The following is a 27,494-nucleotide window of genomic DNA, read 5'->3' on the forward strand; positions in this document are numbered from 1 at the left end:
CATGAGGCAACATTAAGGACACTGGAGCACAAAGCTTTAAGGATCTGGTCCCTGTTGACTTAAGCTACCACACTGACTCTCAAGAGCACATTTCTACATTTTTTGTTACATGAAAGAAAAGTTTTTACCTGGTTGAAGCCACTGAAATCGAGTATATTTTTCATATACTTTGGTAAGTTAACAGCCACTTACCTTGCAGGGTGGTAAATACTATCACCACAATGATTAGAAAAGTTCAGAGAAAGTATCTCTAACGTAGCTTGGAGGGAGAGCTGGGGAAAACTATCTGAAAGAGACAAGGACAGAACAAAAGCCTGAAGGAGGAGGGGGAGTTAACTAGGGGAAAAGGTTCATGGGGAGAAAAGTTTTCCAAGAGAAAAGAAAAATACACCCAGTTTATGCAAAGAGCAGGAGGTGAGAGGGTATGGGGCCATTTGAAGAACTCAAACTAGTTCATGGTGGCTGGAATAAAGAGTAAAAAGTGGGAGTGGGAAGGGAAGAAATAATGGGGGCTGCCAAGGGATGGGAGGTGATTTCCACATGAAGGAAGCAGATCCCTGACCTTCTAGAAGTCTCCATCCCAATCAAAGGCAGAGTTGTTCAGACGACAGTGTTTGCCGCTAGTAGTCAGCTGGCAGACACTGGCTCTGGTCTTATCTCTGAGGAGGGAAGTCGCATTCTGCTTAGACAAGTCACTCACCTCTTGGGTTTCCCATTTCCAAGTCTGCAAAACAAGGCTCATGCTACTGCCCCGTCAACCTCACAAGGGATCTGTGAACCAGAGGTTGTGCTTTCTTACCAATAAGGAACTAAAGGCTTCCTGTTCAGCCCTCTCATTTACTGATCAGGATCATGAGGCCCAGAGAAGTCTTCCTACCTGGATGAGGAGAGCTGAGCCTGGAATTCCCCTCTCCCAACTCTCAGGCTGTTATTCTTTCCCTGCAAAGAGCTGAGTGTTTTGCACTTGAAGTAGATGGTTACTGTTCCTGCCAAGGGAACACAGTGGAGAGAGATGATAGAGTTTCTTATTTCAAGAAACCTAGTACTTGAAGGTGCTTTGAATAACACATACTTTTGAAACTAACTAAATATTTGGAATGTGTCTTCCCATCCTTCCTTTCTGCTCTAAAAGCAAAAACAAATCTCTGTAATTTGATGGGGAGTGGGGTGGATAGGGGGTGTTGAAATAGATAAAAGGGAAAATTTAACTCAGTAACCACAGATGTGAAAGTGCCCCAAAGTATTTAGAGCAGATTCACATCTTTGGAGGTGACTCTTAAGTTAAACTCTTAAGTTTCCACTGAATCACTGGGAAAACATAGCCAACCCCCTTCGGTGACTTCACAGTTGCTCCCTGAAAAGGTCACTGTAATTCACCCTCTTTGTTCCATAAACGAACAACTCCTAGAGCCCTGCTGGGATGACCATTATTTGGGGGACTAGAGAGAAAGTTCATAACCCAATGAAATGGTATTACAGGAATAACTGTTACTTATGAAAAGTTTGCCTGTTATTTCACTTAGTGCTCATACTAACCATGAGGGATGGAAATTGTTGTCCCCCAAATTTTAGATAAGGAAACAGGGCTTCTTAACTTCCGTCACATCCAGCCCTGCTGAATCATCCTTTATGATGTCTCTTTTGTGTGCCATGGCTTTCCCGGTGCTTACTGGAAACTGATGTCTCCTCCTCTCTGGTGGTTCCTATCTACCTGACGCCCTCCATTCCCACATCTAATATTTCTTCTTAGGCATCATGGCATCATTCATTGCAAACTCAAAATGTCTAAACTGTAGGAACTTCATGTTCTTTTGCAAACTCCCCCTTCATCTTAACTTTTTATTGTGAGTCAATTGCCCAAGATGGAAACCACAAAATCTACACTTCACCCAAAGACATCTATTCACAGACCCCAGACTACATCTTGTGGTTTCCATCCTTGCCCATGCCACACCATCCTCCAGGCTCTATTAAAGGTCCACTTCTCTGAAATCTTCCCTGATCTTCCTAAGAAGTTGGTTTCACAAGTGCAATAAATAAATGAACAAGGATATTTACTACAACACTTTCTAATGGAGTAAAAAATATCTCAGGGAAAGCAACAAGGACATTTTGTACATCACAGAGGAATACAGTTATTATATTATGATAACTTTAAGTAAAGTATAATCTATGAATATATTGAATCACTAGGTTGTACACCTAAAACAGGGAAGTCTGGCATGCTGCAGTTCATGGGATCGCAAAGAGTCAGACACGACTGAATGACCGAACAACAACTTAAATCAACTATACTTCAATTTTAAAAACTCAGAGAACTGGGTCCCCTGTCAATATGAGGCAGTGTGATACACACACACAATGGAATAGTACACAGTGAGAGATAAAGCCAAGATAATTAGATGCACTGACAGAGGTTAAAGAACTGTATATATAATATGATCCCACTGCATAAAAACACACGTTTCTATACACATGTATTATACTATACACATAAGAATTCTGAAAGTCTCAACAAAACTCTTAACAGTATCTATCTCTAGGATGAGACATGGAGAATTAGACATTTCAGTCTCTACACTAAATCTATTTCTCAGTGAATTACTTTTGTGATGCAATTTTTCCATTTTCGAAAAAAAGGGTTTTTTTCCCCCTTTTTTGATTGCTTATAGTATACCTGTAGGGTTTGAATATGTCTGACGTATCTTTTATCCCCTAGGGCACATAACACACTGTCTCACATGTCAAGTTTCCTTAAGTTGAGATATGTCCATTGGTTGTACAGCAGATTTGGAAAACTCACCAGTGGCCACAGGACTGGAAAAGGTCAGTTTTCATTCCAATCCCAAAGAAAGGCAATGCCAAAGAATGCTCAAACTACCACACAATTGCACTCATCTCACATGCTAGTAAAGTAATGCTCAAAATTATCCAAGCCAGGCTTCAACAGTATGTGAACTGTGAACTTCCAGATATTCAAGCTGGATTTGAAAAGGCAGAGGAACCAGAGATCAAACTGCCAACATCCACTGAATCACCAAAAAAGCAAGAGTTCCAGAAAAACATCTGCTTTATTGACTATGCCAAAGCCTTTGACTGTGTGGATCACAACAAACTGTGGAAAATTCTGAAAGAGATGGGAATACCAGACCACTTGACCTGCCTCTTGAGAAATCTGTATGTAGGTCAGAAAGAACAGTTAGAACTAGACATGGAACAACAAACTGGTTTCAAATAGGGAAAGGAGTACGTCAAGGCTGTATATTGTCACCCTGCTTATTTAACTTACATGCAGAGTACATCATGAGAAACACGGGGCTGGATGAAGCACAAGCTGGAATCAAGATTGAGAGGAGAAATATCAATAACCTCAGATATGGAGATGACACCACACTTACGGCAGAAAGCAAAGAACTGAAGAGGCTCTTGATGAAAGTGAAAGAGAAGTGTGAAAAAGTTGGCTTAAAAGTCAACTTTCAGAAAACTAAGATCATGGCATCCGGTGCCATCACTTTATGGCAAATAGATGGGGAAACAGTGGAAACAGCGAGAGACTTTATTTTGGGGGGCTCTAAAATCCCTGTAGATAGTGATTGCAGCCATGAAATTAAAAGATGCTTGCTCCTTGGAAAAAAAGTTATGACCAAGCTAGACAGCATATTAAAAAGCAGAGACATTACTTTGCCAACAAAGGTCCATCTAGTCAAAGCCAGTAGTCATGTATGGATGTGAGACTTGGACTATAAAGAAAGCTGAGCGCCAAAGAATTGATGCTTTTGAACTGTGGTGTGGGAGAAGACTCTTGAGAGTCCCTTGGACTGCACAGAGATCCAACCAGTCCATCCTAAAGGAAATCAGTCCTGAATATTCATTGGAAGGACTGATGCTGAAGCTGAAACTCCAATCATTTGGCCACCTGATGCAAAGAACTGATTCATTTGAAAAGACCCTGATGATAGGAAAGATTGAAGGCAGGAGGAAAAGGGGGCGACAGAGGATGAGATAGCTGGATGGCATCACCGACTCAATGGACATGAGTTTGAGTAAACTCTGGGAGTTGGCGATTGACAGGGAGGCCTTGAGTGCTGCAGTCCATGGGGCCGCAAAGAGTCGGTCACAACCGAGCGACTGAACTGAACTGTACAGTACTTGACATAGGAGATTAAATTAAAAGCCCTGCTCTCTGGCATCCCCTCGATTATACTATGGATGTTCCTGACACCTAAGCACACATGTAATTTATTACCACCTTGACATACCTGGCTGCAAACTAAATAACCCAAAGAACGCATGACCATTCTTCAAAAGGAAAAGTTGTTAATCAGATTTGGAGAGCAAAACTACTCAGATATGTAAAATAAGGAAGGAAAAATGAGGACAAATTTGTCGATTCTTAATTCCTGCTTTCTCTTGGTTTCAGGGTTTTTAAAATATTTTCTCTAAGAGATACTGTTATTATAACCAGAGTCAAAATCCATCACCAAGAGAGGGAAAGCAATGTTCAAAGAGGCACTGAAAAATAAGAATGTATAGGTCCCTATGTTTACCTCTCCCTGACTTTTTATTTGTTGGGAGCTTGTTTAAACAATTTAAACTGCTGAGTTGTATTGTTGAATCTCAGTCATGGGAAAATGTGTGAAAAACAGGCAGCTGGAGCATCTTGTCAGAGGACCTTCGAAGGGATAGAAAACAGGGTGCCGAGTGTCCTTTCAGCAAACGGTAATTGTGACTGTAGACTTCTTCAGAAACACAGAGGGACATACCTAAGAAGCAGAGCTTCAAAAATAGAGATGTCTTGGAGATGAGAAAGAAAACTAGGCTCTGTAACTACACACAGTTAATAGCAAAGCAGTCTTAACGGCTAAACAAGGTGATCAGTGTGTGGTGTCACTTCCAAAAACTGCCCTCCATCCCAAACAATATTTTGAATGTTAGTTCCACCTCCACCACAATAGTCCTTGAGAGGTTTAAGTTCACCAAAATCGTTCTATGGAATTGTGATCTGTGGGGAGACAATACTTTAATATTCTCCTTCATTAGTCACAAAGGCTTTATTTGATGTCACCTCTATGCACATGGGAAAGAAGAGAAGGTACTCTATGTCTATAGGGTGTCCAGCAAAGATGGTGAGAACTTTTGCCATCATGAACCGAGACAAACATGAAAGAGTGCATAACTGAAAACCTTGGGAGGGTGTAATGTTTGCAAGGTTTCAGAGCATTAGTTCATCAGGAAGTTGTTAGATGCTTCTATGAGCCCTACAAATGCTGCAAACTACAAAGGATATCAAAGAAATACGAGATGAGACTCAGATGCTGTTCTCCAGAACCTTAACATCTTCTTGAGGAGTGCAAGACTTTCAATGGGCATCAATGTAAGAACCATGGTATAGCACAAAATACTACATTATGTGGTATAAAGATAAGTGATATATTGAGGGTTAAGAAAAAGGAGAAGAGTATTTGAACATGCCAATTCAGTTCAGTTTGACTCAATATTTTTGGAACTCTGTATTACATAATAGGCATTAGGTAGATTCTTCAAAGAAGAGAATAACAGGACAATATGAAACAAAATCACTTCCTCCCCTCAGAAGAATCTATAGTTTAGTAGGGAAAATAAGACCTTTAAATAAAAACAATTAATTGCAGATGCTGTCAGCTAGACTCCATTGGCTAGGCCCTTCACTGTCAGTCCAACTGAAGACTGGTACTAAGTTACAAACCAGTTAGAAAGATGTGGGCAGCAAAAAATAAAAGCTAAAAGAAAAAGTACAAGAAGGAGGAAGATGAGAAGGAGGGAAAAGAAAAAGGAGAAGGAAAGAAAAGACCTTGAATCAGATGGCTTAAACCATGAGAAATTTGCTATATACATAACTTCAGGTCCAGATGTAGGAGGATCCCAGGCTGAGGTTACTTGCAACTCTCTGCCCCGCTGCCCTCATTACTGGCTTCTTTCTAAAGCTAGTGCCACTTGGACAGCAAGACGGCTGCAGCAGAACCAGGCATCATGTCTAGACGTGACACCAAGGAGAAAACAAGGGACAGTGTGTTTAGAGGTTTCTCTTCCAGAGCCCCTCACCACCCTACATTGGCCAAAGCCAGTCCATGACCCCTAGAGTCACCTACCATGAGCTGGGCCCTATGTGAGGTGCTATGAACAAGACAAAGTTCCGGTCCTCAAAAATCTCATACACAAAGGGGGAAAATGGAAAAGTACCTAATTATAGCACCATGGGCTATCAGAAAATTCAAGAGAGGCATTGGGGAGAAATGAAGAAGAAAATTCATGAAGCTGAAAAGCTAGCTGGTGGAAGAGGAGGAAGTTATGGGCAGAGAGAGAAGTTAAGTTCTGGGGCTAGGGGTGGATTCCTTGAGTCTTGGTCAGATCACGTTCTAGGCTCTACCAAGTGTAGTAGTACATTTCCAGTGCCTGGCAAACCTACTGAAAAATATTGAGTCCTTAATCAGAGAATCTGCCTGCAATGCAGGAGACCTGGGTTCAATCCCTGGGTTGGGAAGATACCCTAAAGAAGGAAATGGCAACCCATTCCAGTATTCTTGCTGGAGAATCCTATGGACAGAAGAGCCTGGTGGGCTACAGTCCATGGGGTCACAGTCAGAGATGACTGAGAGACTAACACACATAACACCCAGTCAATGACAGTCTGATGTCTTGAATGACTGAATAAGCTTGAGTATAAAAAGTAGCAGGCTGTTTCCTGCATCTGGTGGGCAGATAGGGGTCTTTCATGCTATGCTAAGGAGTTTGAATTTTATGTTGAAGACTATGGGATGTCACAGAGTGCTTTAAGTACTGGAATGACATGACAAGAGTTTGGTTTTGTAAAAGATCATTTTTGCTGTAGCATGGTGAAGGAAAGACCTGTTTAGTTGCTCGGTCGTGTCCAACTCTTTGTGACCATATGGACTGTAGCCCGCCAAGGTCCTCTGTCCATGGGTTTTTCTAGGCAAGAATACTGGAGTGGGTTACCATTTCCTTCTCCAGGGGATCTTCCTGACCCAGAAACTGAACACACATCTCCTACTTGGCAGGCAGATTCTTTACCACTGAGTCAACTAGGGGCAGCTAAAAGTTTAGTAAGAATTTGCACAATAATAAAAGCCAAAGAGAATTAGAGGCTAGTCATCACTACCTAACAGACAGTCTACCACAGAGAAACTCCTGGGTCTCCCTTCTTGTTCCATTCATTTGGCAGAAAAATATGGGGACAGGGAATTTTTGCCTTCATTTCCTGAGCTCAACAGGACTGAAGTTTGAATACACAGTTCTCCTTGTGGCCTTTCCAATTCTTAGGTGTGGTTTCAATTCTATTTCTATGTGACCTAGAAGTGTCCTCTTAGAAGGGAACCCTCCTGTGAATTAAAACAGACAAAAAAGCCCTGTGCATTGACCAGCATCTGGGGTAAGCTATTATGTAGACTGGAGCTTTTAAATGATTGGGATCCCTTTCGTGTGTCTGTGCTGACAGAGCACGGGGTTAGCTGAGAGAATTTCTGCCTCTACAAAGGACTCTTACCAAATCAGCTCTTCCCTGCCTGCTTCCTGTTACCCCAACACAACTCACTCCCAGGGACCAATTGCTCTGTGCTGTCATTTCCTCATTTAAAAAAAAAAAAAAAAAAAAAAAAAGGCAGGGAGGGGGAAATCAAAACCTGATTTAGCCTCAGGGAGTGGTTGAGGGTGAAGAGCATCCTGTCTGCTAGGTGTTCTGAGATCTTCAAAAAGGGGAAGGTGTATTATTCATGCAAGACAGTGTTTTCCATCCTCCTCACTGGGGAGTCCTCACTGGGGAATGGCGGAGATGGAGCACAGTCTCTCCCAGGGCCCGGCCTCTGGGAGGCTCCAGGGTGGAATAAATCACCAGCAACGCAGCTCTGAGACAAGAGAAGCCGAGTCGCAGGTGTGCAGTAGGCAGTCCTGGAGGAAGCGTGGCCCTGGGCCAGCTGCGGTCTGGGCCAGGCTCAGGGGCCGCCTGCTCCGGGCCCAGTTCCTCTCCAGGGTGGAGACCCTACCTCAGCCACCATCTCCGCCTTCACAAGAGCCCCACTTCCACCCTGGGTTAGAACTTGGGACCCATTAATAATGAATCACTGCAACTTGAATTCAATTCCGCCAATGCACATTCATTGGGGTAATAATCAGGGTTTTTCTGCATCCTATATATTGGCCTGTTTTTCCTTTTTGCTACAGTCACCACCTGAATAGGATTAGAGAAAGCAAAACACTGCAATTCACTGGAGATCACATTTCCCTTCCCTCCACCTTTGCCTTCGCCTCCACTTGCTGCAGAAAAACAAAGGATCAGAAAGGCCATGGCTGGGGCTCAGGCCCACCAGGCTCAGCTCCACCTGCTCACAAGCCCCAGCACTTTGATATTTACTTAGCCAAGCGAGGGCGCTCAGCTTCCAGAAGGCCTGTGAAGGGCCTTTACACAAGAGTCAATATATTTGCCTTGAGGCAGAGACCTCTGGTTGGAAAATGTTCCTGGAGAGAAGTTGTGTTGTATTTTTTACAGGGGTAAGCAAAAGGTTGATAAGGGGACAAAGATGGGTCTCAAGCACCATGCCAAGCACCTCTCTCTATCACACACGCACACAGACAGACAGACAGACACACACACACACACTACCCCCTGCCTTCCTGATTAGGGAGAGGAATTTGATGAGCTGTTTTTGTGGGCACCCCATAACGGTTTGGGGGCATTTCTCAGATTGTTTCTTCCCCAGGACAATTGTTGGATCTGCTCGGAAGGGAGCCTTGATGGGATATTCAATATCAAGCATTTGTTGCTTTAAAAATACCAGTGCCCCAGAAAGAGGAGGTCATGTACTTCTTATTGGCACGTGTTCCCAGACATGGTGTTTTCTTTGTCTTGGAAAATCGCTTAGGTTTAATGGGTGTTGCATACAAAGAATGATGGGAATTTGGTGACCGTTTCTGAAAAACAGAAAAACAAAAACAAGAGAAATCCAGCCAAACCAGGCCACTCTCAGCGCCATGCAGACCCTGAGCAGCCACTCGGAATGCTTCTTGTCCTCCCTTGGGGAAAGCCCGTGGTGGCACCAGGGCACCTCTGGAGCATCTGGGTGTCACATAAACCTCTCTAATGCCCAGGTCAGCCTCTTCCCTCCCTGGACTGCATAAGCAATTTCACTGCCTCTCTGCAGGCCTCCTCTGCTACCCCCAACCCATCTGACTCTTTTGCCCTGTGAACGCTGAGAAGTGATACGAATGTGGATGTTTCCTGGGTGACCCCACAGAGGTAGGAAGCTCATTCCAGGGTGTTCTCCCCTAAGGTGTTCCAGCTGATTTTTATACCTCAATAAGTCACATTAGATCCAAGAAATAAGGTGATGATCATTGGCTAAACTGAAAAATGGGATGTTCACAGTGATCACTGAACTCCTCTCCCCAAAGCAACCTGCTCTGTGGGTGTCGCTTTCAGAACAAATCACTGGGGGTGGGAGGGCCCTACCTGAGAAGGGCCCTGTATCAGAGAAGGGACAGAACTCTGATCCTTAAAGAGCCCTGGGGCATTCCACTACTAGCCTTAATTTGCCTGGCCTAAACAGAACTCAAATGGTAATCTTTTTTTTTTCTTTTTTTAATCAGGGAGAAGGCAATGGCACCCCACTCCAGTACTCTTGCCTGGAAAATCCCATGGATGGAGGAGCCTGGTGGGCTGCAGTCCATTGGGTTGCCAAGAGTCGGACATGACTGAGAGACTTCACTTTCACTTTTCACTTTCATGCACTGGAGAAGGAAATGGCAACCCACTCCAGCGTTCTTGCCTGGAGAATCCCAGGGATGGGGGAGCCTGGTGGGCTGCCGTCCATGGGGTCGCACAGAGTCAGACACAACTGAAGCGACTTAGCAGCAGCAGCAGCTGGCTTTCTGAGGCAATCTTGGAAGCATATGCCTCAGCAAGTTCTGCCTTATCCTCTCACACCATGCTCCTTAAGGAGAGGACCTCATCTGTATCCCCAGCACTTGGCATATCCTAAATGTATGTATATCAATCTTAGCAGGAGCCACTGCTTAGTGGGCTTCCCTGGTGGCTCAGCAGTAAAGAATCCACAGGAGACACTGGTTCGATCCCTGGGTTGGGAAGATCCCCTAGAAGAGGGTGTGGCATACCTGCTCTGGTATTCTGGCCTGGGAAATCCTGTGGGCAGAGGAGCCTGGCGGGCTACAGTCCACAGGGTTGTAAAGAGTCAGACAAGACTTAGAGACTAAACAACAACAACAAGTGAATCTTCTATCTTGTACCAAGTGCTGTGTAGATATCACTTTTCACCATTAAGTATGTTCAACTGAATTTAACTAACCCACATATTAGGAACGGCATTGCTTTAAGGGGCATGGTGGCAACTCAGTTGTGGAATCAGAGAGATCTACACTAAAATCCTGACATTGTCTTATATCAGTCATTTCAAATTCAAAAAATAATATCTGCCCTTGGGACTTCCCTGGTAGTCTAGTGGCTAAGACCCCGTACTCCCAATGCAGGGGGCCCAGGTACAATCCCTGGTCATGGAACAAGAAGATCCTGCATGCTGTGACTAAGACCCAGTGCAGCCAAATAAATGATTTTTTTTTTAAAGAAAATAATATCTGCTCTATCTGTTCCATAGACCTATTGTGAAGGAAATTGTGAATAAATATATTTGTAAGCTATTTCTTTATAAGTTAAATTTCCCTGCAAATCTAAGCTATCATGTATCAACGGCCAGATCACACAGTGGGGCTGTCAGAATCTATAAAGAGATATGGTATGAGGAAAAGTCACATTTCCCAAAAATATCTCCCCCATTGACCTCATATAAATGGTTCCCTCTCATCTGACTCATAATTCCCACAACCGGCACGAGTAATAGCTGGGACAGCAGAAGAGCTTGTCGCCAAGTCACTGAATTAGTTATCTAATGCTGCTGACCTGGTAAATGTATACTCTCTATCAGAAGAAATTTGCTTTTATCTGACAGGAATAATAGTACATATTCACCACCCTGGCCTTGGGACTCTGCTTTGTGCCATAATTTAGATCAGGAAAGATTGTTGATCCTCTTGTTATTCCATGGAATGTTCTACAGGACCAGTTTAGCTGACACCAGGCTAATCAACCAGGTAAGCAGACAGGAGCAGATATTTCAGTAAAGCACACATGTGTCACAAGTGGGGAGACACATCCATTGGAAATTCATGGATCTCAGGGGCATTTCTAAAAGCTCATGTTTCTGCAATACTAGAATAGTTCCTCCAAGATGAAAGAAATACTGCTGTATCATACATACATCACCACTAAGAATGAGCAACACTTTTATTGGCCTTTGTTGGGTTGATACGTACCACATATGGATGTCCTCCTCTGACCATGTTGCTGAGTAAGGCATAAGGTTACTCAGTCTTGAGTGGAGTCCAAAGCTGGAGAAGCTGATTCAGGCCACAACACAAGTCATTCTGCCAGGAGGTCTTCTGACTAATGAATCTAATAGAGCTTGAAGTGTTTGGGATGCTCATTGGATTCCATGTCAATCCCTGAAAGATGATTCACAATGAAGAGTTCAAGTCCTGATAGAATCACAAGGTGATTATATCCAGTATCATATAAATACACACTTTTTATAAAAAAACATGTTTCCTGAGGTATAAGTTGTTCAGTCGCTAAGTTGAATCTAACTCTTTGCAACCTAATTTACTGTAGCACTCTAGGCTCCCCTGTCCTTCATTAACTCCTGGAGTTTGCTCAGATTCATGTCCGTTGATTCAGTGATGCTATCTAACCATCCAATTCTTCTCCTTTTGCCTTCACTCTTTCCCAACATCAGAGGCTTTTCCAGTGATTCAGCTCTCCTCATCAGGTGGCCAAACTATTGGAACTTTAGCTTCAGCATCAGATGTCTTTCCAGTGAATATTCAGGGTTGATTTCCTTTATATTGACTGGTTTGATCTCCTTGCAGTCCAAGGGACTCTCAAGAGCCTTCTCCAGCACCACAATTCAAAAGCATCAATTCTTTGGCACTCAGCCTTCTTTATGATCCAATTCTCACATTCGTACATGACTATTGGAAGAACTATAGTTTCAACTATCCATACCTGTGTTGGCAAAGTGATGTCTCTGCTTTTTAATACACTGTCTAGATTTATCACAGCTTTCCATCAAAGGAGCAAGTGTCTTTTAATTTCATGGCTGCACTCACCATTTGCAGTGATTTTGGAGCCCAGAAAATAAAATCTATGACTGCTTCCACTTTTTCCCCTTCTATTTGCCATGAAATGATGGGACTGGATGCCATGATCTTAGTTTCTTTAATGTTGAGTTTTAGGCCAGCTTTTTCACTCTCCTCTTTCACCACCATCAGGAGACTCTTTAGTTTCTCTTTACTTTCTGCCATTAGAGTGGTATCATCTACATATCTGAGAGGTTTTTTTTGATGTTTCTCCAGTTAGTCTTGATTCCAGCTTGTGATTCATCCAGCCCTGGATTTTCCATGATGTACTGTGCATATTAGTTAAATAAACAGGGTGACAATATACAGGCTTGTTGTACTCCTTTCCCAATTCTGAACCAGTCAGTTATTCCATGTCCAGTTCCAACTGTTGCTTCTTGACTTGCATACAGGTTTCTCAGGAGACAGGTAAGGTGGTCTGGTATTCCCATCTCTTGAAGAATTTTCCACAGTTTGTTGTGATCCACACAGTCAAAGGCTTTAGCATAGTCAATGAAGGGAAAGTAGATGTTTTTTTGGAATTCTCTTGCCTTTTATATGATCCAACAAATGTTGGCAATTTGGTCTCTGGTTCCTCTGCCTTTTCTAAACCCAGCTTGTACATCTGGAAGTTCTTGGTTCAGGTATTGCTGAAGCCTAGCTTGAAGGATTTTGAGCATAACCTTACTAGCATGTGGAATGAATGCAACTGTGTGGTAGTTTGAGCATTATTTGTCATTGCCTTTCTTTGGACTTGCAATGAAAACTGACATTTTCCAGTCCTATGCCCACTGCTGAATTTTCCAAATTTGCTAAAATACTGAGTGTGGCACTTTAACAGCATCACCTTTTAAGATTTTAATTAGCTCAGCTGGAATTCTATCACCTCCACTAGCTTTGTTTATAATACATGCTTCTTCAGGCCCACTTGACTTCACCCTCCAGGATGTCTAGTTCTAGGTGAGTGACCACACCATCATGGTCATCGAGGTGATTAAGACATTTCTTGTATCAGTTCAGTTCTGTTACTCAGTCGTGTCCGACTCTTTGTGACCCCATGAACAGCAGCACACCAGGCCTCCCTGTCCATCACCAACTCCTGGAGTCCACCCAAACCCATGTCCATCAAGTCAGTGATGCCATCTAACCATCTCATCCTCTGTCATCCCCTTCTCTTCCTGTCCTCAATCTTTCCCAGCACCAGGGTCTTTTCAAATGAGTCAGCTCTTTGTATCAGGTGGCCAAAGTACTGGAGTTTCAGCTTCAGCATCAGTCCTTCCAATGAACACCCAGGACTGATTTCCTTTAGATCTACTGGTTGGATCTCCTTGCAGTCCAGGGGACTCTCAAGAGTCTTCTCCAACACCATAGTTCAAAAGCATCAATTCTTCGGTGCTCAGCTTTCTTCACAGTCCAATTCTCACATCCATACGTGACCACTGGAAAAACCATAGCCTTGACTAGACAGACCTTTGTTGGCAAAGTAATGTCTCTGCTTTTTAATATGCTGTCTAGGTTGGTCATAACTCTCCTTCCAAGGAGTGTGTTTTAATTTCATGGCTGAAATCACCATCTGCATTTCTTGTATGGTTCTGTGTATTCCTGCCACCTCTTCTTAATCTCTTCTGCCTCTGTCATGTCCTTACCATTTCTGTCCTTTATTGTGCCTATCTTTACATGAAATTTTCCCTTGATATCTCTAATTTTCTTGAAGAGATCTCTAGTCTTTCCAGTTCTACTGTTTTCTTCTTTTTATTTGCATTGTTCATTTAAGACTGCCTTCTTATCTCTCATTGCTATTCTCTGGAACTCTGCATTCAGATGAGTATATCTTTCCCTTTCTCCCTGGACTTACACTTCTCTTCTTTTTTCAGCTATTTGTAAAGCCTCCTCAGACTACCACTTTGCCTTCTTTATTTTCTTTCTGTTTGGGATGGTTTTGATCACTGCCGCCTATACCATAATGTTACAAACCTCCATTCATAGTTCTTCAGGCACTCTATCTTCCAGATCTAACCCCCTAAATCTATTTGTCACCTCCACTGTATAATCATAAGGGATTTGATTAAAGTCATACTTGAATGGCCTAGTGGTTTTCCTTACTTTCTTCAATTTAAACCTAAATTTTTCAATAAGGAGCTGATGATCTGAGCCACAGTTAGCTCCAGCTCTTGTTCTTGCTAATTATATAGAGCTTCTCCATCTGTTTTATTGTACCTGAGGTAAGTACAATACAATAAAACAAGTCCATTTTAGTGCACATTTCAATGACTTTTGATAATTTATATGCCTGAGAAACCATAGTACAGTCAAGACAAGGAACATTTTCTTCCAACCAGAATGCTTCCTATGCCCCGTCACTCCAATCCCTATTCCAGTCCCTGAACCTAGCCCCAGGTAACCACTAATTCTGTCATTATATACTTGATTTATCTTTTCTGGAGTCTTATATAAATGGAATCAGGCAGTATTAACTCTTTTGTATTGGGATCTTTTTCATTCAGTACAATATTTTTGAGACACTTCCATTCTGTCACACGTATCAGTAATATTAGCAATTTGCTCCTTTTTATTAATGAGAAATAACACATTGTATGGACACACCACAATTTTTTTGTCCATTAATAAACATTTGGGTTGTTTCTAGGTTATAGTTCTCATGAATAAAGCTGTTATAAATATTCTTGTAGAGTATTTGTTTGGACATACGTTTTTGTTTCTCTTGGGTAGATACTGAAGGAGTAGACTTTTGAGGCATATATGGTGAGTGCATATTTAACTCTGAAAGAAACCAATAAACTATTTTTCAAAATACCATCCTATAATCTCATCAAAATATAGGAGCGTTCCAGCTGCTGCCCATCCTCTCCAATATCTAGTACTGTCAATGTTTTAAATTTTAGCTACTCTAATAGGTGTAGTTTGGCACTATTTAACTGTAGTTTTAATTTTCATTCCCTGATGTCTAGTGATGCGGAGAGGGGTTTATTAGATATTTTTATATCTTTGTGAAGTCTCTGTTCAAATTTTGCCCCTTGTCAATTGATTTTCTTATTGAGTTGTTAAAGTCCTCTATATATTTGTAAACAAGTCATTTGTAAGCTATATAAATAGGAATACTTTCTCCTAATCTGTGACTTACCTCATTTTCTTAATAGCTTCTCAAAGAGTAGAAGCTTTGAAGTTTGATGAAGTTCAATGATCACATTTTATTTAATGGTTTTCTTTCTGTGTCTCTCCTAATTTTCAACCAAAAAAGCGAGGCAACAGACTTATGGCATCCATTGTGTCACTGTGTATCCCAACACCCAGAAGTAGCCAGTCTCACAGAATGGTAAGAGGGACTTGGACGCTCAGTTTCAGCTCCAAATGGAAGATACCATGTTCCAAGTCTGGACTGAGTCCTGTAGAATGGAACACAGTGGAGGACAGGGAGGCTGGCACACTGCGGTCCGTGGGGTCGCAGAGTCAGACACGACTGAGCGACCGAACAATAGGATGTGACATAGCTGTGAACCAATGACAATGTATAGTGGTTCTTCCACAGCTGGAAAACATAATTCCACCAACAAAAGCGCAGAAATAGGAAAGGAACACTTGGTATTTCACCCAGTGCTGGACTTTTTAAATGCTTACTTCTCATTCTTGGAACTCTGCTGGTTCCGAGGCCGTAGTGCTAAAAAAATAAATTTTCCTACCAAGGGACTCAACCATATTTCCAGTGAAATGGATGTAAAAATTGTCACCTAGAATGTTAGGCTCCTCATTCCACTGGACATTGTTGCTTACTTCAGGTAAACCTGCCTCCACTCCTGCCCCTGGACTTACCCAGTTCACAGACGTGTATTCTCTGGCTGATCGATATTTCTGGCAAAATGACTGCTGGTGTCTCCTGAAAAATGGAAGAATGTTCTCAGTTTTTCATCAGTCACTTTGTATCTTATTCTTTTTGCTGCAAATATAATATTTTTAAAGAAAGGGACTTAAAATTTCAAAAACAGTTTACCACAAGGGAGGGAATTATTTACACTATATACACATTTAATTAGTTATGGCATGAAGCTATATGGATAGACTAACACATTGCCTATTTTATTCATTGGTATAGATCACTTTTATGATGAACCTATTGGGACCCACTGTGCCCAATAGCAGATGAACGGGACTATAAGGGAGTCACACAGAGGATGGATATGTTTCAAAAGACAGAGAGGTCTGGCAGTCTAGTACATGCAGCACTCTGTTAGTAAGAGAGGGAAAAGCCTAGTCATGGGGAAGAAAAGAGTTCCAATATATACTCTAATTGGTTACCTTGAGGCTTAAAGAAAAGATACTCACAAGGAAACATGAAAAAGAAGTGAAATCCAATTTCACTTGTCCAAAATACCTAGCCCCACCACTAAGGAACAGTGAAATCTAGTAGAAACTCCACAGATAACTGAGTTAGGGAAAAAAATCCTTATCCAAACTCTGCTACATCTTCAAGGAAAGTTCACAGTGCCAAAAATAGTGCAACTAGACCCTATTTTTCTCATCTGCAAAATGGGGAAATTAAAAATAGATAAGGATACTGATTCTGTTTCTTAGTCTCATGAGTTTAGTATGATATCTAATCAGACCCTTGGATCATCTCAAGTAATGGTGCATAAGGTATTTAAATTTATTCAGAACGTTTCTTTCAAAGAAGTGGGAACAAAACATATTCTCATCTACTAATCTTTAAATTTTCCAAGGAGGGCACTTAAAAAAAGAAAGTATCCTAGTGCCAAGACTAGGGGCTAAACCTGGACTGTAGTCTTAGTTCTGCCAGTAACTTGTTCTGTGACCATAACCAAGTCACCTCCATCCACAGGGACTTAACTTTGTCTACAACAATACAGGATGAGATCTCATTCACCTGGACTCCTCCAGCTCCAGATTCAGTAATGCAGGACCTTCTGCCATAACTGGCTGCAGTCCTCACAGTGATTTGTCCCGGGATGTCTTGTCTCAGAGTTTGGAAGATGCGAATAGCTTCTCTTGTCCATTTGCTGTGGAGGAAATGAAAGGCACCAAGTATGGAATCATCGATTGCGAATACTGTGATTTCAACAAAATTAGCCTTTGATATAGTCTTACTCTCTAACCATAGAACATCACAGCTTATTCTCAGCTCCCCCAACCCAAGCTTTCCCCCGCAAGTTCAGGGACTCTCACATGATATTTGGGGTAATCTGGTGAGCAGACTGCATGGACTGGACATGACACAAGGAAACAGTGGGGTTTGGCAATCTTCAAGAAAGTCAAGAAAATCTTTAAGTAGTGGTCACAACAGCAAATACTTATATTTTTTTTCTCATTTATGCTTAGGGTTGTCAATGTTTCATTGGTAAAATTTAATTCAGCAAAATAATTTATTTTGAAATAAATTAACCTAACATACATATTTACATGTTTTGTACATCAGCTACATGTTTTGTACATCAGCTACATATTCTGTGGGATGGGTATCTATTCATACCAAGTGTATTCACACCTATGATGCCAAACTCTTGGAATAAGTCTTATTTGGGTCATCTTAGTCCCTGGCAGCAGCAGTCCCTGGAATTTTGTTCTACATTTTCTCCTTCTAAAATCCATGAAGAATCAGTCCTCAGCATATCCTATATCACATTAAGCAATGTGCTGAAGCACAGGACACAATGTATTGATATCCATTTTACAGTCAAAGAAATCAAGGCAAATGTGGGTTAGGCAACTTTTCAGTACATAGAAAATGAAAAATAAAATTCAGGATCCTCTGATACCTGCTTGTCAATGGAAGGTTGTCAATAAATCTTTATGAGTGAATGCAAGAAAACAGGACAGTGTTTGAATTACTGTGTTACACTGTCTCCCAAAGAGTAACACAAATGCTGAGACCAGGTGGCAAGTGCCATGCTCAGACAACTCCAAGTATTTTTCTATGACACTGACATCAGGTGAACAGTTTCTTGGTTGCTATTTGCTATTTTTACAGCAATTTCCAAAGTCTGAAAATTTTTAGTCCGATTTCTTCTAGCTTCTGAAACTATAGACTACTTTGTGATTGAAGTTTATACTGATGACCCTGAGATTTCCATTCATTTATAAATAGAAATGTTTTGCATTTTTATGTACAGCATATGATATTTTACATTATATATTTTATACTAAGAGAAAAAATTTCATCATATCTGTTAAATTATATGGAAATTGTATCAAATGCATGGCATATACTATATTCCAATAAAATGTATTATTTTATACTAGCTCCTTCTATATGCTAGGCCCTATCCTGGTACTCAGTCTCCAAAGATAGTAAAAAACAGGTTGTAGACCCTGAGAAACTCACAGTCACATGGAAAAGATGGAAATGTTAAAAAAATTTTTTTTGTTAAAATGCAAAGACAAAGCCTTTGTTTACAAGAACACTTTCTAAATTATTTAGCATCATGTCTGCTACTTACTGTTAAACAATTCGGAAAAAATATATACTGTGTATACGTATAAATAAATGTGTATATTTCTATGTATATACATGTGTGTGTGTGTGTGTGTGTGTGTATATACACACACATATTTAAGGGCTTCCCCAGTGGCTCAGCAGTAAAGAACCCACCTGCAATGCAGGAGACACAAACCAACAGCTTCGATTCCTAGGTCAGGAAGATCCCCCAGATAAGTAAATGGCAATCCACTTCACTAGTCTTACCTGGACACATGGACAGCCTGTGGGGTCACAAAAGAACTGGACACAATTTATCAACTAAACAACAATACATATCTAGAGAAAAAACAATAAGGCAAATATGAGAAAACACTAGCGTGTGGGGAGTTTAGGTAAAGGATATACAGCATACATTCTCCAGGAGGCAATACTGTGCTCACAAGAATGGAAATTGTTCTTGGGGGCAACACAACTCACTCTTTTTCCATGTAAAGCTCAGACATACAGAGAGTTCACAAGCATATTTACAGCAAATCTATGGTATTAAAATTTCATGGCAGAAGGTAATTAGGAAAAAAAAATCTAGAAAGGATTGGGGGGAAGGGGGCAATAATGAGGAAAAGGTTGAGAAACGTTGGTATATAGGAAATCTTTATCCTCTTCTTGCAATTTTTTCTATAAGTCTGAAATTATTTTGGAACAGAAAGTGTAAACGTTGTCATGTGCCAGTACTAGGAGAGTTATGGGAGCTTGGATGAGGCTGCCCTAATTCTGCAGGGCAGGTGAGGGCAGTTCTGGGTCAGGTGACAGGGGAGGTCCCCACTAGGAAGGTGACATTTGCCCCAAGTCTTGAAGAAAAGTCGTGAGTGTGCTGGGCAGATAAGGACATGGCCTAATCCCAATAAGCCTCAGAGGAAGATTAAATTCTGTATCATTTAGTTGTATTGTTTAGCATATTTTACCATATTCTAATGACATGCAAACTAATAACCCAAGTCTTTTCTAAAGGATGACTTGCAATTAAATAACAATCCTTTGCCAGGCAGAAGAACCAACTACAAAACTTTCTAAAGAAATGGGAGTTTGAGGGAGCATCTTCTTTCCTCCAGGATTCACAGATTTTCCAAACTTTCAGTCTCCAAGGGAACGTTTCTCAGTTCATGATTTACAGACTTAAGAAATCCTTGGGGATTGTGGACAGGGAAGGTGCCATCCTGGGAAACTGGCCTTTAGCGCTGATGTTGTGCTGGGTCAGGAGGCTTCAGAGAGGCAGAGGGTGGCTTTCACATTGCAGGGCAGCAGACCCTGCCTTGCTGTCAGCTGGAAACCTGACACTGAACTGTGGAAATGCACACAGAAAGAGAGCATGCTGTGAGAAGAGGCACACAGAGGGGCAAGCGCTGGAAAAACTGTACTTTTCTCCCCATGACAGTTGCCTTTTGTTTGGACAAATAATTTGAGGAGAGAACAAAAAAGCAGCTGTTTGCTTAATGCCAAGCCACAGAAACATGGAGCCTTCCGGACTCAAGCTAGGAGCAAATTCCTCCTCATCCCAAGCATTCCTGATGATTCGCTTTCTGGTCCTGCGGACTGAGGTGACACAGAAAGCACCCACTGTCCCCGGAGCCCCTTTCACTGGGCAGAGGCCATCTCACTCATTCATTACTCAGCAGGACAGGGGGCCAGGGAAGCCAGAGAGCTCCATGCCAGGTCAGGCCAAGCCAGAGGGTGGCTGTGATGGGAAAGGGTGGCCTGACAACAAGTTATTCATGCACATGGATGCTCTGCCTGCTAGTTCAGTCTACAGACAGAACGATCTGCAAAAAGCAGAGCATAAGACCTTGTGCTCAAAAGTTTTGGAGATTGTAACATATACAGATTCACACACATATACACACATGCCCCAAAACACACAAACTGCTTGTGATACACACATTAGGTGCCAATATAAACAGGATCTTGGCCAAAAACTCTATTGGTTAGCAACTGGCCAATGAAGTGTTTAAAGTTAGAGGCCAACAGAAAAACTCAAACAGTGGTGTTTTTTCCTAAACTTGAAGTCACCAGTCAGTACCGCTTTTCCTTTGCAGAATGGTTTTCTAATATCTTCACACGGGAAAGATCCTGTCTGCAAAGAGCCCTGTGACGGGTTTGCTATTAGGTGAATTCATTACCGTAAATCCATCCAAGGCGAGTTCCAATAACAATTACCAGGCCATCAAGGCATGAAACTCAAGGGCTGCTTTGAATTTGTGACCAATGCCATGGAGAGGGAGGAGGGAGGTGTGGGGCTTCGAGAATTACCTGGTCTCCAAAGTTTATGGAAGGACTGAGGCTCCAGAGAGGGAAGGAGCAGCTTGTGGGGCCCCCAGCTGACACCTGGAAGAGCAGGCTGGCGGGGAGGCATGCCCTCTTCCCTCAGACCCTCAGAGTCCATTCCCAGCACCGTGAAGAGCAAGCACGTCGTCATGGGGACACATCCACATTCGAGAGGTGACTACTTCCCATAAGCTCCCACCTTCGGGTGTCAAATGCCTTCTGCCCACTCATAAAGTCTGTTCCCAGGAAAGGACTAATGACTATTATTTACCACTTAGACCAAGTCATTGCTTCCAGGTCACAGGATGTGTTTCACTTGAAGTCAATGCCCAACAGCTCTGACCTCTGCTAGAAGAATGAGAGCCTTTGGTCTGCCAATGGGAGAGGATTTGGTAGGGGTGAGGAGTGGCAGCCTTTCTCAAAAGTCATGTACACTGCCTGCATGTTCTCCCCTCTGAGCCTCATTCCCTATTCCTAAGTAGCTCCTATCCTGAGGAGATGGTCTCTTGGTAACTCTATACCTCTCCTTAGCCCTTACTGAAATCAAGGCTCATGTCTATACTGGATCTCCATTTTCTCTCAAGTGCCTAGCCCAGTCCATGGCATGTAGCACATATCAACAAATGTTCATTGAATGAATGATTAAATAAAGGTTTGGATGAAGGGATGGACGGGTCGATGAGTAGATAGATGGATGATGGATGAATGATGATTGATGGATGATGGAATTCCAATACAGCTCCATCTGGGTCCTGTCTATCTTCCTTCCCGGGTCCTGGATCCTGCCTCCCTGAGAAATCTCTTGCTGTTGTGCTGTCTTAAAGAAGCCCAGTCAATAGGTGATGGTGTTACTGGACGCTCATCATGAATTACTGCAGTAGCAACTGAGAAAGGCCAAGAGAGCAACCAAAGAGAGGGGCTGGGAAGATAAAAGGCAGAGAGAGAGAAATAGAGAGGTTGAGAGGTGCACAGAAAAACAGACCATGGGCAGCTGGAGGAGAAAGGCAGAAGCTTTAGGGACCTGAAGGGAAAACAGAGGGAAGAGAGGCTCTGAGATGAGCCATGGGGAAGGGGAGGCAGCTGAGAGGGGCAAACCATGAAAAAAGAAACTGTATTATCAGGAAAACAAAAACAATAGGGGCTTCTCTAATAGGACTGTAGGGAGGTGAAAGTTGGAGGCTTGTAAGAGGAGAGAGGAGGAATCTTAACCAGAAAAATTTAAGTAGCAGAAAAAGAGAGAAACAAGATGAGAGAAAAAATGCTGGCCCTGAAAGCTACAGAAGGGGTGCCTGGCTTGAGAGAGCCAAAGCCACAGCCGCTCTGCCAAGGGAGGAAACCTTAGGAGACCCGCCCAACCAGAATCTTGAAGTCTCAGACTTTTTCCACCTTATGAGCTGTAAATTGATCTATTCAGTTAGAGAAACCTGGTTTTTATTGAGTAATTTCCTCTGAACGACCTCCAGTTTTGAAAATGTCCCCAAAGTTCTCTGACTCCCCCCTCCCCCGGTGGGTCCCTGCGTCAGTGCCCGTAAATCATGGGAGGCAGGCCCCCTCTTGCTGTTGGTCAGGTCCCCTGGCTAATCCTGATACGGCACAGGGTCCTACTTGGTGCAGAGACCTCAGATCTGTTTGTTCTGCTGGCCAGGTCCCAGCATGCTCCTCGCCGAGCTCATATCCCAGCTGTAGCTCCGGAGCCCCCAGCTACAGCAGGGTTTTCCAACTCGTCCCGAGCAACGTCCGTCCTCCACCTGGCCTTGATATCAAGGAAATTTCTCCAGTTTTCTTCTTTGCCCTCAAGTGGGGCCTCTTGCAGATGCACACAAGGGGCTCTTTATGGGAAGCATTGCCCATCACTTGCTTTTACATTGGATCTTTTATGCCAGGATCCCTCAAAGCATTTTCACAGACAAGTGTCATTGTCTCCCCCTTCCAGATGCACAGAGAGGAAAGCACAGAAACTTAAGTGGTTCAACGAAGGTCACTCAGAAAGTCAGAGCAGAGGTGGGAACAGAACCCAGAACTCCCCGCTCCCAAGCCTGTCACCTGCCACTCCCAGGCAGAGCTGGGACAGCCGGCTTCTGTGAGGGCCCTTCCCATACTCCCTGCAGCAGCACGCAGCACACCCACTCCCCTCCCCCTCCCTCGCCCCCGCCTCACCAATCTTTTCTACCAAAGCTCAGAACGGCAATTCTGTCTTCCTAACTAGGATTGCACGGTCTTTGGTTGGAAGGGGCCATTTTGCAAAATCAATTGAAGGCCAATGGACTTGCCAAGATCCAGTAGGGTGGGAGGGGGACCTGAAAGCCCCCTCAGGAGGTGAGATGTAGGCGTCAGGCTCAAAAAGCAATTGCATTACCTGTGTGGCTAAGGTTTTACTGCCTGCTCAATCTGAAAGTTAGCAAAGTAGTAATCAATGAAAAGGAAATATAATTGAGAAGATTAAAAGCTGAGGGTGGGTATGGACTGGGGAGGGAAGTGATTGCTAAAGAGGTCCATTTGTATAATTCAAAGGTCGATGACTCTCATTAAACTCACATCTCCAGACACTCAGGGGATGAAAGAGAAACTCTCCATGCCGACTGGCTGACACCTATGAGTTTCCTCCTGGCCACGTTCAAGGGTAGTGTGAGGCCAGAGGGGCTGAGAAGAGGTTGGAAAGAAAATTTAGGGGAATCCATAAGCAAAAGAACATTTGGATAAATGAAACACAAAACCAAGCCTCTAAGCTTTTTAAAAATTATATTCAAGTTTCTTTTAGTCTCTGAAGGCTTGTTTACATGATCTGAATGGAAGCTGAATTGATGCCCAAGGAAGTTCTAGACTGGCACAGCCCTCGCTTTCTTTGTTTATATTCACACCCACCCTCCAACACACACACATATACACACACACACTTTATCCTTACACGGAACACATGTGTTTCTATAGCTTTGGATCAGTAATGGGCTCTGGCTGACACCACACTTTTATGTGCAGATGTATTAACTGTATCTGTCTCTGAGACAAGGGACAGATTGTCTTGCACATTCCCACATTCCTCCCTGGGAGACAAGGTATATATAAGAGTGCGTGTGTGTGTGTGTGTGTGTGTGTGTGTGTGTGTTTACAGGTCTAAACTGAGACTTGGGGGCTGTGAGGTCCATGAGGCCAGACCACTCCTGCCTGCTAGGACATGAGCTCCAGAGCAGACGATACTATGGTTTGTCTTCCTGCCTTTGCTCTTCTTCTACTGAGGCTGCTAACAAGTGGATGCCCAGTTTATCCAGGTCTGCCTTGTCCCTTCATACATCTTCTATTCTTACTGTCTACACCAGGAACCCCTACAAGTGTGCCTTAGAGACCACGGGATACAGATAGAGCTCTAAGATACAGCAAAAGTGTTTATTTGCTATTGCTGCCTAACATATTACCACAAACAGCTGTTGAAAACAAAAGGATTTTCCTCCTTCAGTTTGCAGGGGTCCAGAGTTTGGCACAACATGGATGGGTTCTCTGCTCAAGGTCTCCCATAGCAGAAATCAGGGCCAGCCAGACTGCCATCTCTCCTGAGGCCTGGGGTCCTCCTTCAGGCTCTTTCAGGGTGTCAGAATCCAGTTCATTGTGGTAAAGGACTGAGGTCCCTGTTTTCTTGTTGACTGTTAACTGGGGGCTGTTTTCAGGTTCTAGAGGCTGGCTCTTGTGCCTGGCTGTGCGGCTTCTCTGCAACACAGGAGTGTTCTCCTTCAAGGCCAACAGAGAATTCTCTACTGCTTTGAATCTTGGACTGTGTCTGTCTCTGGCCTCTAGATCCAGATATAAAGGGTTCATATGGATAGGTATAGTTAATCCATTTTGATTAACTCAAACACGACTTATTAGTTACCTTAGTAGCATTTTGCGAACATAAAACCCCTTTTGTTATGTGATGTAAGACAAGCACAGCAGTGATGGCCCCTTAGTTACGGGTATTACCCACACTTCAGAGGGGAAGACTAATCAAAAGTCAGGGTCATCGGTGTCTAAAAATTCTACCTAACACAACAAATGAAAATAGTATTTTCCCATACAACACCTGGGACACACTTATATTTAAATATCATTCGTTGTTCATCTGAGGTTCAAACTTAAGCAGGCATCCTGTATTTTATCTGGCAATACTAGAGGCAGAACCTAGGGGCCTCTGCTACACGAACAGGCCAAGATTGGCCTGCAGTAGGAGAAGGCATTTCCTTTGTGAAGCAGGCAGCAGTAGAACTTTCTTCAGCTGGGGGCCCTTTGGTGATAAGAGAAGGCCTCTGTGGCCTGATTTCTACAGCATCACTGTTTCTGCTTCCCTCCCCCAGCTCCCTCAGCCCAGGGCTGTCAACACCCTGCAGACACACGGAGAGCAATTGCTGTTCCCAGGCCATGTCCGGAAGCGGCCCCGGAGGTCAGCCACCAAGTCTCACTTGCCTTGAAGCACAGCCTGGTGGGTGGGGTAGGGAACTGGGGAGTGGAGCCCGAGGCGCTGAGGGAGACAGAAGCAACCCCAGGCTCTCTCCCTTCAGCCCTGTACGTAAGATCCCTGTCCCAGAAGAATCTCTCCTCTCGAGGTGGGCCATACAGCCTCTTTGGGCTGTGGAAAGCTCCCCTCACCAGCAGAGTTTTCCTTGTGAGAGAGGCTTGGCTCTCCTCACGGCTGCTCCAAATCCTTGCCAGCAACACTTCAAACTCTGGCCGGCCCAGTGTTACATTTTAACAGGCCAGGCCCTATTAGCCTGATCCTAGGATGGGTTATTCTTTCCAGTTTTCACTAACAAAAATCCCCTTTTATTTGGACACTCAAGTGGCCTCTAGGAACGAGGCTTTCATGGGTTGCCAAAAATGTTCGGATGCGGCAACATTTGTGTGTGTGGCCAATTACATCGTACCTCTGGGGCTGATCCCACAGGCTTTTCTCAGGCAAGACTTCTGTGAACTTCCAGCAGACCCCCCACCCTTTTTCTTGAGCTCTATCTGCAAGAGCAGGCTCTGGGTGGCTGCCTGGGCGGCTGGAGACGAGTTTATGCATAGAGTTCTTATTTGTATGAAATCAATCTGAGTGGGGAGAATGATTTATATGCACACTAGTCAATGCATTATTAGAATTAATATCATTATTTCTCTGCTTCCCTTTTTAGGTTTTTCCTCTCATAAATCAATTTAGTTCGATAAGATTGGGCTGAGTTTTGGCTGCACACAGACTGGAGTGTTCTGTGTGGTGGGAGCAAAGGACTCTTTGGCGAGTTCAGACAATGCCTCCATTGTTTTCTGATTTATTGAAAGCTCAGCTTTTGCTAGTATTAGATGTACTCGTTGATGTTTTGCAAAGGAGGGATTAGTGAGGATTTTTTCTGACCCAAGAGCTATCTCCCTACAGCGTTGGTTCTTAGAGTCTCTGGTTTGTTGTAAGTTGCCTTTTCCATAGCCAAGTAATGGCCACTGAAAGGACGGGTAGGTGTTTTGATAATCATTCTCTCTTTCCATCTGCCTTTTTGGCCAAGACACACTAACTTGTCTTGTGTCTGCTCTGAGTTTCCTAACTGCCTGCAGAAGAGGATCTATTCATGTCTTTTCCTTCATCATCACATTTACTAAATATATTGGTTGTGCAATGTCTTTCTTATTGATGCACTCTCAATGCCAAACCAGTGCAGGCCAGAGACTCGCATCAGAAATCCATGAATATGAGTATCTGGGGCATCTTTAATAGGGTTCCGACGCTCTCTTTCATTATTCTCTTCATGCACTTCATGCAAACATTGCCTCCACTGCAAGCTTCTCAGAATCTGTCGTAGAAGTCACTAGGGAATCCTACAGTATTTTTCTTATGAAAAGGACATCAGAAATGTTTAAAAATTTCTTGTCTTTTTATGTTTTTTAATGTCTTTTAAAATGTCTTTATGTCTTTTTAAATGTTTAAAAATTTCCTGTCTGCAACAGGAAATCAGGAAGAGCTGATGTGGCTTCAAACGCAATCATGGTTACTTTAACCTTAGTCTCTTTCACCCGCCATATCTTCACCCTGACATCATTACCCACCTGCTCACCAGCCTTCCAGGAGCTCCGTGCAACAGCTTTTACTATCTATTATTTCTTGCCTGGGAATTCCTGTGCCTCTTCTCCTCTTTGCTCTGAAAAGGAAACAGAAAAATAAATTAGGAGAACAGGCTGCAGTCCCACGGGCACATGCAGCTGCCCCTAAGAGGCATTTGGGTGTTAACCCCTCTGAAAGACAAAAGTTGAAAGTGTTAATCACTCAGTTGTGTTTGACTCTTTGTGACCCCATAGACTATAGCATGCCAGGCTCCTCCATCCATGGGATTTTCCAGGCAAGAATACTGGAGTGGGTTGCCATTTCCTTCTCCAGGAAGGGGATCCTGACCAGGGGAGCGTCCTGACCCAGGGATCGAACCCAGGTCTCCTGCCCTACCGGCAAATTCTTTACTATCTGAGCCACCAGGGAAGCAGGGTGGCCAAGATCCTGGTAGTGCTT

The 27,494-nt window shown here is 43.1% G+C and overlaps 1 long non-coding RNA gene across 3 annotated transcripts in view; it reads right to left on the minus strand.

Annotated features, from left to right (window-relative positions):
• The window catches only part of LOC102395590, a 194,961-nt gene that overhangs the window by 134,177 nt on the left and 33,290 nt on the right, over positions 1 to 27,494 (minus strand). Inside the window, exons 3-8 of one of the 3 annotated variants that reach the window (XR_006549850.2) lie at positions 27,041 to 27,132; positions 17,132 to 17,264; positions 16,063 to 16,126; positions 11,374 to 11,562; positions 878 to 986; positions 701 to 771 (exon numbers count right to left, since the gene is read on the minus strand). This is a non-coding gene — a long non-coding RNA (uncharacterized LOC102395590). The remainder of the gene's footprint in view (positions 1 to 700; positions 772 to 877; positions 987 to 11,373; positions 11,563 to 16,062; positions 16,127 to 17,131; positions 17,265 to 27,040; positions 27,133 to 27,494) is intronic. The other 2 variants (XR_006549852.2, XR_006549849.2) reach the window with 2 other exon arrangements.

This window comes from Bubalus bubalis, chromosome 3 (assembly GCF_019923935.1).
Source record: "Bubalus bubalis isolate 160015118507 breed Murrah chromosome 3, NDDB_SH_1, whole genome shotgun sequence".
Lineage (NCBI taxonomy): Eukaryota > Metazoa > Chordata > Mammalia > Artiodactyla > Bovidae > Bubalus > Bubalus bubalis.